General features: G+C 39.0%; 1 protein-coding gene and 1 long non-coding RNA gene across 5 annotated transcripts in view; one reads left to right on the top strand and one right to left on the bottom strand.

Moving 5' to 3' along the window:
- tei (irregular chiasm C-roughest protein teiresias) overlaps nucleotides 1-12263 on the top strand; it is a 217414-nt gene that overhangs the window by 199308 nt on the left and 5843 nt on the right. The gene's annotated exons all lie outside the window — the stretch shown is intronic.
- Nucleotides 5780-7855, bottom strand: LOC149268656 (uncharacterized). Of its 2 annotated transcripts, XR_016270360.1 has the most exons (3): nucleotides 7114-7814; nucleotides 6498-7027; nucleotides 5780-6373 (listed from the first exon to the last, which is right to left on the bottom strand). It is a non-coding gene; the product is annotated as an uncharacterized LOC149268656 (long non-coding RNA). The 2 variants fall into 2 exon arrangements; XR_016270359.1 differs by having other exon boundaries at nucleotides 6498-7855.

Genomic DNA, 12263 nt, shown 5'->3' with positions numbered 1-12263 from the left:
TAAAATTTAAAAATTTAAAGTAATTATATACTACAGGAAAGTATAATAAATAGCTATGCATACTCATAAAAATAAACAATATTCCACTTATATGCGACACATTGCAGACTTAGGGTTTGCTTCTCTAGTGAAAATTCTCAGCATTAAATATGGTGTGCCAGCTGAGTTGTCGTTTGCTTATTTCAAACTGAAGGACGGCAGGCGACCAAAAATATCTTCATTAAACTGCACTTTAGAGCTAATAAAAAATTCTCTCTTCGAGCTGTGTAACTTTTAAGTTGACAAAAAATAAAAATAAAAATGAGTCGAAAGCAGAAGTTTGCTTCAGCAGAAGCTGAAGCAGAGAAAAACGTTAAGGAAACGCAACGGAAAAGCCAGAGCCAAAGCCAAAGCCAAAGCGAAAACGTTGCGAAATTGTAAGAGAAAATTGTTATTTAATTTGTGTGAGTGCTGAACATTTTTGCAGCTGCTGCTGCTGCTGCTGCTGCTGCTCAAGTTTTTGCGCTGAAACTTTTGGCCAACACACGCACCAGAAACTTTAACACAAGCATAAATTTACTCTCCATATGTGTGTGTGCGTGTGTGTGAGCGTGTTGGTGCTAGTGCTCGTAAGTAAGTGCACTTTTGCATTGCCTGGCAGGCAGCAGGCGCGTATCCTTTGCCGTTTCTTCAAAATTCATATGCACATTTATATTATTTCAGCCTCCTCCATCTACTCCGCCTCCTGCTCCTGCTTCTGCTCCTGCTCCTGCTCCTCGTCCCTTGCATATGCAAGCAGTTGCTGCTGCTGCTTACGTATTTACTGCATAATTTGAGGCTCTCGCTTAAACGAAGCGTTGCCCAACGCTGGCGACTTCATTACGCTGCCACGCCCACAACAACAACAGCAACTTGTGCATAATGAAGCTTTGTTCTTTCTAGTTGTGCCTGTCCCTTATTTATTTTCTACTTCTTTTTTGTTTTCTGTGTTGCGTCAACTAATCAAGAGCCGCAGTGCTGCAGCTTTGCAGTGAAATCATTGAGCTGGCAATTCATATCCTTAATTCGGTAGCCTTTGACTTGTGCCCCGGCCTGGAATTCGTAATTAAGTGCTATCTACTTGCAGGCCCCACAGACTGCCGTCTCAGCAGGTAATCAGCCGCAGCGCTTGCCTCCCCTGTCGGCCCTCTGCTCTCTTAGTTCGATGATTGTTGGCTTTGCCATTTGACTTTTAATATGCCACAGTTTGAGCAGCACTTCAGAAAAAATATGCCAGACTGACTTTTATGATTAGAGCGTGAGCAGATGAGATTGTGTACAAACTACAGAGACGAATACTAATGCAGGTATCTCTCAAACTATAGAGAGGAATACTAATGCAGGTATTTCTCATATCGCAAGCATGCAAATTAAACATGCTTAAAGCTTTGTCTCCACTTGATACAGGGTACAAAAATATTCAGCAATTGTCGTCTACGAATGTCTGCTTCTTCTTCTTCATCTTATTAAGCTCTCTCATGATATTTTGCGGAATTTTGATTACGAAGTGCTGCCTCCTTATGCAACGTATGCCAAGCATTTCGCCACTCTCCATGCATTATCAATCTCCTGCTAAACTGACTCCGACTCCTGCTCTTCACTACATCTTGGCTGATTTCTAATAAAAGCGTCGCGCATATTCCTTGCTTAATTTTGCCTTAGCTCTGCTGCTCCCAAAATATGCGTACATGAGCATAAATATTGCTTTGTGCACACTCACACACCCACTCGCATACACTCTTGAGCTGCTGCTACGCGCCAGAGACCAGGCGAGGGGCTGCGTTGTTTTATGCATGCTAATTTGTTATGTGCATGTTCTTTTTGCCGCATGCCTTTTGATCAACATCCAAACTACATATGGAGGCAGTAAACGCACAGACCACGCACTCCCCCCACACACACCCACACATATACACACTCGTACAGCCTTTGCTGCTGCCCGTAAATATTTTCATTGGCGTTTTTCTTTTCGTCTCTTTTTTTTTTTATCCATTTTCCCTGCGCAATTTTTCTTCTTGCAAATTTTCGCTGTGGAATTTGGCGCGTTGCTGGCAAATATTGCTTTGTTTCTACTCATTAGGCCAGGCCCAGCGCGGGCTGTTGCTCATAACGGGGCTAAAAGCGTAAAGTGCTCATATATGAATATGAGTATATGAGTATACATATATATATTCATATGTATAAACATGAGAGTGTGTGTGTGCGTGTGTTTGTGCTGCCTGCTTCGTTTCCGCCTTTGACGTTTTTCATTTGTGCCTCATTTAAATGGCAATTTATGAGTTCTGGTTCGGGGCTTTTCAATTTTTCACAGCAGCTGCGCCAAATTGCATGTTAAATGCTTACAACGCACGCTCAACCACCAGCCGCACCACCACCCGACTCCTGCTCCTCTCAGGCCTTGTTTCCATAGCCCATAGCCGCGATCTTAAGCATTAGATAAACGCTTTCCAAATTTATTTATTTTTTTTTTTTTATTGTGCGAGGGTTGCTGAGCCACAAACGAAATGAAAATTAAACCCAAATTCGCTGCAACTTCAAAGCATCGCCGCTCATCAAATCCGTAAAAAAAAATGAAGATGAAATTTATTTCGAAACAAGTCTCTGGAGTCCCTGGAGAATTTCGCAATAAATTACACATAGTTCAAATGCTCCTCAGGCATATGCAAAATATCTTTGATGTTACTCGCATTTAACTGTATTGATTGTGAAAAACCTTTCAGCCTTTTCATTGTCGATCTGCAGTTATTGACCATGAATTATATTGACTTGTTTTTGTTGAAGAAAGTCAAAAGCTTTGCCAAACCAATACATATGCATATGGGAATTCGTTCAGTAAATAAGATATGATTATTTCAGCTGGATTTCAACAAGGTCACGCTCCGGTTCATATGAAATCTGAATCCATACTTGATCATCAATATTAGCTTGGGCATAAGAATAAGTTTTTACCTATCTCAATCTCGCAATAATTATATTTTGAGTCATTGCAGTACTTAAAATGTATTCCAATAAGACTTGCACCTGAGTTGACTTTGACAACATGTAAATTTGTTGTTTTCAAAGTTGTTCTCATTATTGCAACTTGTGGCTTCCATTTGCTCTTAATTTCCGCCAAGATAGTTCTGCAATTTTGTTTGCATTCTTCTGAAATGCATTCAAAAATAATTTTAGTATATTTTTGTTGTTTTTTTTTTTTTCTTTTGCAGTACTATTTATTTTCCAGTAGCCTCTGCATGTCGCTCGTTCACAAATTTTTGTGTGTTGTTCTTTGCTGCTTGTCGTCTGTTATTTGTGTCTGTATGAGTGAGTGTGCGTGTGTGCGTGTGCGTGTGTGTGTGTGTATGTGTTGTCTTTTGCACAAATGCACTCAAGCATTAATTTTTACGCTTCAATTTTCATACAAAATACACACACACAATGGCCAAGCGACTGAGATAGAGTGAGACAGAGAGAGAGTGAGAGAGAGAGAGAGAGAGAGAGAGCGTGAGTGAGTGAGAGACAGACTAAAATAGAGCTACTAAAAAGGCAGCTTGGCATGTTGACTAAATTATAATTTTCCATATGTGTATGTGTGTGTGTGTGTGTGTGTGTGTGTGTGTGTGTCGCCAGTCGTTAGTTAAAATATGAACTCAAAACTTGTCATCAAAACGGCAAATGGCCGCCCAAAATGGCCCGAACTAAAAAATGGCTGCCAAGGCAGCAGCAGCAGCAGCCGTAGAAGCGTGTAAAAACTTTTCAGACAGTTGCAGAAATCATTTTGGGCGCAGAGCAAGCACAAGAGAAAGAGAGAGAGAGAGAGTGAGAGAGAGAGAGAGAGAGAGAGAGATGAGCAGTGGGTGACTGTCGACAACTGCAACGGAAATGAGTTGAAAAAGTTGAGCAAATAGACGCCAACAGACGTCGCAATGTCGCCCAAAGCAACATCCAACTTCTTGTCAGTGGCCCATGCTCCAACACACACACACACACACTAATATAGACACCCACAGGCTGGTTGACACACCCCCAGAGCGTCTGGTTGACCGGATATAAGCAGTAAAACAAGCTGACAGCTCCGCTAGCCTTTGAACAGTGCCTGTCACTTGAGTACAGACTTATGCGTAAGCAAATAAAAACTAATTCCCCAGCCCAAGCACTCGCCTGGCATTATCCACCGTCGTTTAATGCACTTCAATCGTGTGTTGGCAAATCGCAAATGCATAAAATATGAAATAGTCTAACAAAGCAATTGCCATGCAGCAGCAATTGCCACTCAAGCATGCAAATTTGCGCCACAAGACATCGCCAACCACCGCTGGCCGAGCTCTCTGTTTCGGCACGGCGTTATCCTGGCTGAGAGCTGCCAAGGACCTCAGCTGCAGCCAGCTCGGCAGCCCACCAATTGTGCCCCGCGGCTGCCACATACGCTGGTTACGCCAACTAATAAGCGACGCGACGGCAACTCAGTTGCTCTATAATGATGACGCCCACTGTGCGGCCCACTGTGCGCCCTATGCCTTGCCTCAAGTGGATTACGTGGAATTGCCAAAGCTTTTTATTCGCCAGAGCTTCGCGGGTGGCACAGCCACGGGGTTGAGCCCTAGCCAAAGCCAAGTGCATTGATAATGCAATTTGTCGCCCGACGACGCAGATGATGGGCATAAACACGGCTAAGTGAGTGGCTGGATTGGCCAGAGCCATGATTAACATGAGCACTTCAAATATATGCATATTATTACATATATTGCTTAGAATACATAAATGGTATTTGCATTAATAAATGATTCCTGTACATAGATAATGATATTCCTCAAATTAGCTGAAGGAAAACTCTTGGAGTGAACACTTGAATAAGCTTAAAATATTATTTGTAATCATAATACCAGATTTATAAATATAAAAGTCTTGCTTCCATTTTAATGATTTTTATTCAAATGAATGCCAAGTTTATTAAAAAAAAATAAATAAATAAATTAAATAAAAATAAATATATTAAAATAATAAAAGAAAGATATATACAATAAATAAAAATAAAAAATAAAAATAATAAATAATAAAAGAATAAATAAGTCTTTGATAAAAAGAAAAATTTTTGTATTCTGTTTATTTATTTATTTATTTATTATTATTATTATTTTATTTTTTTTTTAATCAGTACCTTCTTATTTTGCATTCATTCTTATAAACTGTGACAATAAAAACCTGACACGCAAATATGATATTGTTGCTCTTATATCATAAAAAAAATATATTTTCATACTCATAAATGATTATTATTATAGATTCAGTTAAATACATCCACCATGAAAAAATATAAAGGTACTATAAAACTTTCTAAGTACTTTTCCATCATAATTGACTTTAAGATCAAAATATATATTTTTAAAAAATAATCCTACGATTACAATAATCATATTAAAACTTATCTTTAAATACTTGCAGTGGTTTATCTTTATTTATTAAATAATAACTAGTTTAATGCAATTGTAGTATTCTTTATTTAATTTATATTTTTATTTATTATAATAAATTTTAAATAATAATTTACATCGTCATAATCTTTGAAAACCGTTTTAACTGAAAGACTTTTGATGATTATTATTAATGATTATGAAATATACTTGATATTGAAATGAATATGGAAAGGTGTGATAAAAAATTATGTCTGCTATTTTAAATTAAGCTCAATTCCAATTAAGACTTATTTATATTAAAAACTAGCTGGCCCGGCAAACGTTGCATTGCCCTCTATATTATTTCTAGGTAAAAAATTGTTGAAAGCTATGTTGTTCAGGCTGGGATACACTGATAAATTTATTAATCGGATTTTCATTCAAGCACCTTGTTGTAAACGACATTCTTCGTTTTTTGGTCGGGTGCAAGAACAAATAATGCGGATCGTTTGCCAACACGTGAGCATGCCACGTACAATTGACCATGAGAAAAACACGCATTTTCTAGATTGAGGCCACAAATAGTCAAAGATTGGCCCTGTGACTTGTTGATCGTCATGGCGAAGGCAAGACGAAGCGGGAATTGAATTCGTTTAAATTCAAAGGGCATATCTGTTGAGCTCATCGGAATCCTAGGAATAAGAACTTCCTCATCTTTAAATTTTCCTTTGAGTATCAACGCGTGAATCACATTGCTCATCAGTTTTCTTATCACCAAACGCGTTCCATTGCACAGTTTTGGTTGGTTTAAATTTCTAAGCATGCAAATCATGGAGAATTGCTCTTTTCATAGCTGTGTTCATTTCTTGACGCCGGTCAAGTTGTTCTTCCATATTGCCCATGAAGTATATTTGCAAGAATTTTTGCTGTGCATCTTCAATAGGTTGCAATGATCCAATGCGATGGCAAATCTGGCCTTGAATCTTTAAATTCAAAGCCATAGTTATAGTTATATTTACAAACACTATTTACAGAAATCTAACAAACTACATTATTCAAAATTTTTTTTTGGCAGTCATAGAAAATAAAATTTTTAACGTAAATTACCTTAAATATCCGTCTCCAATATTTTCCGCCCCAAATTATGTCATTTGGAAACAGGCATTGTATTTTTGAGTGTTCGCTAGAAAATGTCGTGATTCTAGTGTTTCGCCATAAAGCAGGGAACGCAATGGCTATGGTGACCGCTAATGGCAATGTCACTTTACCACTAAGGCAGCACAAACCGGGCGTTTCACCAGCAAACTTCAATGCGCCACAATGCTAGCAAACAACGTCCATTGGACCAATGCAAACTAAACGATTCAAGCTGTAATCAATGGTGCAATCATATCGAAACGCTGCTCGATTCAAATCAATCCTTGAACCATTTCTTATTGCCATTTCACGGGCTGCCTCTCTTTGAGAAGCACGAATTAAGGCCCTTCTTCCCTGGGTACTAACGCGGTGCCTTTCTCGGGCGATTTCTCGCTCTTCGTCAGATAATTGACTCGCGCTATTCCGTTGCCTAATTGCATTATGGGTCCGCCGGGAAAGATTAGATCTTCTAGGACGCGGCATTTTTATTAATAGTAATACTGCCCTCGCACAAAACCATATAAAACAATCGAGAAATATAAATATAAATAATTTACACAAATTTATGTTTGAGACAAACAAATACCTGAACTTTCGAGATATTTAGCTTTTGTAAAAGTCCAAAAATACAATTTTTAATAATTAACTTTTTTTTTTTTAATTTCGAATTTTGAATTTTGAATTTTTTATTTATTTTTGATTGTTAGGTTTTAATCTTTTGATTTTTTTTTTAATTTTTGCAGATTTTTGATTTGAAATATTTATAAAGTTTAAAAGTCCAAAAATATAAAAAGCCAAAAATACACTTTTTAATAATTAACTTTTTTTTTTTTTTAATTTCGAATTTTTAATTTTTTATTTATTTTTGAACAGTCAGGTTTTAATCTTTTGATTTTTTGCAGATTTTTGATTTGAAATATTTTTCCTTTTGATTTGAAAAATTTTTTTTTTTTTTTTTTTTTGAATAGTCAGGTCTGCTCGAGGTCAGGAGACCGTAGACTGACTGACTACATTTGTTTATTTACTTCTACACTATTGTCAAAACTGTCACTGTTACCAAGCCTACTGGGTATAACAAAAATTTGAACATTTGGGGAAAAAACCGCGTTTTTCAAGTATTCGGCAAATTTTTTCAGTATTTTTAAGACCCTATACTAAACTCGTTGCGGAGACAAATCCAACAAATCAAAAACCATGAAAATTGGTTCAGCCCAAATCAAGTTATAAGCAGTCTTCACTTTTACACAACTTTCTTTTATATATATAGATAACATAATCTAGGTATTCCACAGTTAAAGCATTTTCTTTATAATTAATTAGTCACTCAAACTCAGGGATTTTCTTTTTATTTAAAAATAAATTACGAATGGAAAATCGAGAATAAAACTGCAGTAAAATTTAGTAAAGCGTTTCCAAAAATTGTGCAATTTTATGGGCCGAGTTCATCCATTTAGCAGCCGCTGACCCGACGTTCTCGTCCAATTGTTGTTTAATGAGCTGCTCACGCATAAAATTTGCAATTTTCGGTGCGCCTAAGGCTATGCAATAAAATTCAAATGCATATTTTAATTGCATTTCGCTGCAGTCGAGTGGCTGTCCGTGTCGCTGTCGCTGTCGTTGTCGTTGGCCTTTTTCATTCGCCGCGACTGGCGCCAGCGACCCAGAGTAGATAATGCATTAAAATGGTCGCCGTTCTACGCAGCGCGTAAAGTAATTAAACGCCGCCGCCGCAAAGCTAATAAAAATGTCAAATGTCAGGCAATAAAGCATAGACCTGACACACAGAGAGAGAGAGAGATAGTGTATGTGTGTGTGTATCTGATTGGTTGCCCGGTGACCGCACGGTTCACACCCTCATCCATTCGCCACAAATTTGATGAGCCGCCACATAGTGCACTTGCAGTGGGCGCTGCCACGCCCATCTTTCAACATTTGATGGCATCAGGCTTATATGCAGCACGTCCAGCACGCTTTGCGCCTTGCTGCACTGCCGCACTGCCGCGGTTAGTTGATTGCTCTCGATTTTATGGGCTTGTCCGCATTTTCTGTTTGTATTTACCTTAACAACAACTATCGTATTGCTTCTTTAACTACGTTGCTTTAGCACTCTTTAAAGAGAGTGCACTTTGTCAAAGTAGAAGAAACATTTCCACTTCAAATGCTGCTCTTAAAGTTGTCGATTGTGATGAGGGGAGTAGATGCTTTTCTCTATTTCCTCCAATTACTCAATAGACAAAAGCAAGTTTATAGTTTGGAAATAATTTGGTTTTGCAACAGATAGGGCTTGCATATGCCCAATAGAAAAGGAGTAAGAAAGCTGTAGTCGAGACTGCTTTATAACTAATTTTCGATAAGGTTTTTAATCGATAAAAAAAAAAAAAAAAAAAAAAAAAAAACAGGATTGGTGATCGTGCAATAGATGAAGCAACAAAAAAGATTTCAAGGCTCTAGCTCTTATATTTTCTGAGATCGAACCGTTCATACATGCAGATGAACGGACAGGAGTACAGACAGACAGATAGACGGACAGCTCGTTGCCTTGATAAAGAATATATGTCTGCCACGCCTCCTTTTGCCTATTACCCACATTTAACAAAACAAATATATCTTGAGGGCATAAATAAACATACATAAATTCCACACTACCATAAAAATCTATGAACTGTACACACTCTTGAGTTCATGCTGAAATAAAACTGTCAAAAGATTTTGTAGCCTCTGCACAAGCCTAACGCTTTAAGGCAATTGCATCTATTTACAAACTGGGCCATTAAATATGCCCAAAGGATGCGAAAGCCAACGGCATTTTGTGGTGACCTTTGAGGCAGTCGAGCGAGCAGAGGTGAGCAGAGGTGGGCAGAGGTGAGCCGGGGCAAGGTAGGCAATTGCTACTGTGGAGCAATCAAATGGTTAAGGTAAAAGTGCAACGAGTGCAAAAAAGTGACAAACTTGTCTAATAAGAACATCGCACGCTGCTTGCATCAGCATGAGAGCATATTTTTACCTCTGTCTGTGTGTGTGTGTGTATGCTTGTGTATGTGTGTAAGTAAATATCTCTAACCCAAATCTTGAAAATGTACAAAGCGCATTTCTATAGCAGCAACTGATGTGGCAACATTTCACCTTGCAACCCGATGTTGTTACTAAACCCTGCCCTCCCCATCCCTCCTCTCTCTTTAACTCTCCCTCCCACCCCTCTGGCAGCCCTTGCATCCATGCCACGCCGCTGGCCCCATTTGGCGTTGTCAACACAAATTAAGCCAACATGTTACAGAGCAGCCTCGTTGGCTGCGCTTCTGTAGTATATTTAAATATGCTCTTTCACTTTCAATATCAAATGAGTGGATGCCAACTTTTGCAGCTGGCAGCGAGCAGTCGAGATTGCAACTTGTAGATACGCTGAGTACGTTGCCTTGGCATGCCTTGACTTGGCTGGGCTCTGGCTTGGGTTTGGCTTCTCGCACCGCAAAGTTTGCTGTTGCACATCATACAGAAAACTAAACTTTGAATGAAGCAGTCGTCTCACCTACCTCGCCCAGCCTCAGCTCCCTCACCTATCGCAGATTCTTGCAACCAACAATTCGTGCAATGCAAATTGCACAACTTGCCAAAAATCGCTTCACATGTGCCATTTAAAGTTTTGTTTGCTTGTGTTGCGTGTGCTGTAAATGTGTGTCGGTGTGTGTGTGAGTGTGTGTGAGTGTGCGTGCGTGTAGTTTACAAGATGCAACTTTTTACCTAGCTGCCACTTCAAAATTTAATAAATGTTTTTTTTTTCCCCTTTGGTTTTGCTTTTTTCTAAATTTGTTAACTTCTAATAACACGAAAGTGAGACCTGAAAACTTTTAAGTGATGTTTGCAAAATATACATTCGCAAACTAACTACAACTGGTGCGCAATCAAAGTGTGAGCTGACACAGCCCAGTTATTAGCTTCATCTCTGCCCGGCTGCTGGGTGTAAATAATTCGAATCATGTCATGTTCGAGCAAATTGTGGCAAGCTTTTAAAGCTGATTTCGGGCCGTCCATAAATTAGCATAGCATTTATGGCCAAGGCAGCTGGAATGCCCAAGAGATTGTTTATGATGTAATATTCACCTGATGAACCTACGAACGTACTTAGCAGCCGCTGTTGTTGTTGTTGCTGCTGTTGTTATTGCTGCTGTTGCTTTAGCTGCCCTCGGGTGTCAAGTCAGACACATGAAAGTGCAAACTGCCAAAGAATCGAGAGCCGAGAGGGCTGTGCCAGCCATGCACAAAATGAACACAAATGAAACACAATAATAACAGCAAAGAAAACAAAAGAGAAACAAAAACACAACAAAACAGAAAACTGAATGAAAAAAAAAAAGAAAGGAACAGACAAATGCAGGTGAGCGCTGCTTAAAGACATAAACAACTGGAAAGCATGCCCCTGGGGCCACAGGCTGAGCCGTGAAGGCTCGGACGGCAAGCTGAAACCGTTTTCAGCTGTAGAAAATACACACACACTCCGACACACATTTATAAGCACTTAAGCAGAGTTAGAAAGAGAGAGAGAGAGAGAGAGAGATCCTAAAATAACACGCAATCCGACATCAGGCAGCAAGTGGAAATAACAATCATAATATTCAATTATGCAACACCTGCTCCAAGGCGCAGCGGACTTCAGCTGCCCTGGCCAGAGGCACTTCCTCCTGCCCAGCCGCCCCCTGGCCTGCATTGCTTGTGCTGCTTGCAAATAATTAATAAACATTGTGTGCACTTCATGCAAAATGAAATTACCAAAAATTCTGCCTGCCACTTGCCACATTCCAGTTGCCACTTGCTGCGAATTGAAACTACGTGCGTTGCTTTGACAATCGAAAGCGGAAAGGGGGGAGGGGGCGACTTAGTTGGCCATTTGTCGCGTTCGCTCATTGGCTGGCGCCTACCTGGGGGCGCTTTTAATTGAATTGTCGTTTGGCCTGAATTATAGATAAGCCCCATTGACACAGGCAGCCCAAATAAACACAAAACCAAATAGTCGACCGCTTTGGAGCGCGCTCTAGATTTATCTCAAGTTTGCCAACTTTTCGCCACCTAAGCGCAAACTGCTTAAAAATTAATGAGCCAGCGCCAAAAGAGGTCGCCAACGGGTGCTATTAGCTCTGTGTGTGTGTGTGTGTGTGTGTGTGTTTGTGTGTGTATGGGTGTTTGTGCGTGTCTGTGGTGGGCGTGCCACAAAGTTTTGTTAATCTAAACACGCACTAAGCTAACGAATCGTAGAGAGAAAGTACCTTAAGAATGCTCAGAATATGCATTATAATTGCCAGATTTTATAGCTTTATAATGAAACATGAATTAATTTTATAAATATAAATAAAATTCGAAAAAAAAAATAAATAAATAAATTAAAATAAAATTCGATGATCATATAAGACTAATAGAAAATAAATTGCAATGGCATAAGGCTGGTTCAAGATATGCCATTGTATTTTATTTTATTTCATATTTTTATTTTTGCCTAGCAAAATTAAATAATACAGCATTCAAATCTTCATCTCGTTGGACCGACTTTTCCGATTCTCTTTTAATATTAAATAAAATGAATATTAACTGCTGAGGCGGCTAAACTTTCCTCACATCACGACAAGTTCCATCTGGAAGGAGTACAAGCAATTGTACTGCGGTTCAAACTTTTTAGCTGTGTTGCAAATTACTTTGCACTCAACCCATACTAATCATGTACAAGTACGACTTGCCGTATCAGAATGT

Source organism: Drosophila arizonae, chromosome 5 (assembly GCF_054131065.1).
Source record: "Drosophila arizonae isolate 15081-1271.41 chromosome 5, UAZ_ARI_1.0, whole genome shotgun sequence".
Classification (NCBI taxonomy): Eukaryota; Metazoa; Arthropoda; class Insecta; order Diptera; family Drosophilidae; genus Drosophila; species Drosophila arizonae.
This window is presented reverse-complemented; position numbering and strand designations above follow the sequence as displayed.